Here is a 2993-nt window from a genome sequence, read left to right as displayed (position 1 = left end):
TGGCTGAGAGAGATGATGAGTGTGTCCTGTCTTGGTTGTGGCTGAGAGAGATGATGAGTGTGTCCTGTCTTGGTTGTGGCTGAGAGAGATGATGAGTGTGTCCTGTCTTGGTTGTGGCTGAGAGAGATGATGAGTGCGTCCTGTCTTGGTTGTGGCTGAGAGAGATGATGAGTGAGTCCTGTCTTGGTTGTGGCTGAGAGAGATGATGAGTGTGTCCTGTCTTGGTTGTGGCTGAGAGAGATGATGAGTGCGTCCTGTCTTGGTTGTGGCTGAGAGAGATGATGAGTGAGTCCTGTCTTGGTTGTGGCTGAGAGAGATGATGAGTGAGTCCTGTCTTGGTTGTGGCTGAGAGAGATGATGAGTGTGTCCTGTGTTGGTTGTGGCTGAGAGAGATGATGAGTGTGTCCTGTCTTGGTTGTGGCTGAGAGGTTCATTACGTTTGTATAATTCTGTTTTATTTCTTCCCAGGGGGGAAGGCATCTAGGGAGTGTTTAGGCAGGAGGCCCGCGGGCATACATAAACCATAGTATTTACTGTCTATACACACTAGGTAAGACCTGGCCAGAACACCGCCTGTATTTTGGTTAGCGCACCAGGTGGTACTAAGTTAGGTAAGTAGTGGGTAGGCAGGTAAGGTAGGAGAGGGGGGGGGGGGGCTTTAAAATGTACATTCCTTGGTTTGGTTCAGCCCCTTTTCCTCAAATCAAATTTACCGTGTGAACGAATAAATTCCTTGTAAACGGTAAATTCTCTGCCTTTTGTCAACTTTACTCGCACCTACAGTCCCATACCTCTTTACCTCCACCTACAGTCCCATACCTCTTTACCTCCACCTACAGTCCCATACCTCTTTACCTCCACCTACAGTCCCATACCTCTTTACCTCCACCTACAGTCCCATACCTCTTTACCTCCACCTACAGTCCCATACCTCTTTACCTCCACCTACAGTCCCATACCTCTTTACCTCCACCTACAGTCCCATACCTCTTTACCTCCACCTACAGTCCCATACCTCTTTACCTACCTCCACCTACAGTCCCATACCTCTTTACCTCCACCTACAGTCACATACCTCTTTACCTCCACCTACTTAAAGTCACATAAATCTTTACCTCCACCTACAGTCCCATACCTCTTTACCTCCACCTACAGTCACATACCTCTTACCTCCACCTACAGTCACATACCTCTTTACCTCCACCTACAGTCACATACCTCTTTACCTCCACCTACAGTCCCATACCTCTTTACCTCCACCTACAGTCACATACCTCTTTACCTCCACCTACAGTCACATACCTCTTTACCTCCACCTACAGTCCCATACCTCTTTACCTCCACCTACAGTCCCATACCTCTTTACCTCCACCTACAGTCCCATACCTCTTACCTCCACCTACAGTCCCATACCTCTTTACCTCCACCTACAGTCCATACCTCTTTACCTCCACCTCCACCTACAGTCCCATACCTCTTTACCTCCACCTACAGTCACATACCTCTCTACCTCCACCTACAGTCACATACCTCTATACCTCCACCTACAGTCACATACCTCTTTACCTCCACCTACAGTCACATACCTCTTTACCTCCACCTACAGTCACATACCTCTTTACCTCCACCTACAGTCACATACCTCTTTACCTCCACCTACAGTCACATACCTCTTTACCTCCACCTACAGTCACATACCTCTTTACCTCCACCTACAGTCACATACCTCTTTACCTCCACCTACAGTCACATACCTCTTTACCTCCACCTACAGTCACATACCTCTTTACCTCCACCTACAGTCACATACCTCTTTACCTCCACCTACAGTCACATACCTCTATACCTCCACCTACAGTCACATACCTCTATACCTCCACCTACAGTCACATACCTCTTTACCTCCACCTACAGTCACATACCTCTATACCTCCACCTACAGTCCCATACCTCTTTACCTCCACCTACAGTCCCATACCTCTTTACCTCCACCTACAGTCCCATACCTCTTTACCTCCACCTACAGTCCCATACCTCTTTACCTCCACCTACAGTCCCATACCTCTTTACCTCCACCTACAGTCCCATACCTCTTTACCTCCACCTACAGTCCCATACCTCTTTACCTCCACCTACAGTCCCATACCTCTTTACCTCCACCTCCACCTACAGTCCCATACCTCTTTACCTCCACCTACAGTCACATACCTCTCTACCTCCACCTACAGTCACATACCTCTATACCTCCACCTACAGTCCCATACCTCTTTACCTCCACCTACAGTCACATACCTCTTTACCTCCACCTACAGTCACATACCTCTTTACCTCCACCTACAGTCACATACCTCTTTACCTCCACCTACAGTCACATACCTCTTTACCTCCACCTACAGTCACATACCTCTTTACCTCCACCTACAGTCACATACCTCTTTACCTCCACCTACAGTCACATACCTCTTTACCTCCACCTACAGTCACATACCTCTTTACCTCCACCTACAGTCACATACCTCTTTACCTCCACCTACAGTCACATACCTCTATACCTCCACCTACAGTCACATACCTCTATACCTCCACCTACAGTCACATACCTCTTTACCTCCACCTACAGTCACATACCTCTATACCTCCACCTACAGTCCCATACCTCTTTACCTCCACCTACAGTCCCATACCTCTTTACCTCCACCTACAGTCCCATACCTCTTTACCTCCACCTACAGTCCCATACCTCTTTACCTCCACCTCCACCTACAGTCCCATACCTCTTTACCTCCACCTACAGTCCCATACCTCTTTACCTCCACCTACAGTCCCATACCTCTTTACCTCCACCTACAGTCACATACCTCTTTACCTCCACCTACAGTCCCATACCTCTTTACCTCCACCTCCACCTACAGTCACATACCTCTTTACCTCCACCTACAGTCACATACCTCTTTACCTCCACCTACAGTCACATACCTCTTTACCTCCACCTA

At 48.2% G+C, this 2993-nt stretch overlaps 1 long non-coding RNA gene across 1 annotated transcript; it reads right to left on the bottom strand.

The window, feature by feature from the left end:
- Window positions 1-1114: 1114 nt before the first annotated feature.
- On the bottom strand, window positions 1115-1888 carry LOC127908455 (uncharacterized). The gene is made up of 3 exons (XR_008067424.1): window positions 1839-1888; window positions 1219-1274; window positions 1115-1163 (listed from the first exon to the last, which is right to left on the bottom strand). It is a non-coding gene; the product is annotated as an uncharacterized LOC127908455 (long non-coding RNA).
- Between the last annotated feature and the right edge of the window lie 1105 nt (window positions 1889-2993).

The sequence above is a fragment of the Oncorhynchus keta genome, chromosome 17, assembly GCF_023373465.1.
Source record: "Oncorhynchus keta strain PuntledgeMale-10-30-2019 chromosome 17, Oket_V2, whole genome shotgun sequence".
NCBI classification, from domain to species: Eukaryota; Metazoa; Chordata; class Actinopteri; order Salmoniformes; family Salmonidae; genus Oncorhynchus; species Oncorhynchus keta.
This window is presented reverse-complemented; position numbering and strand designations above follow the sequence as displayed.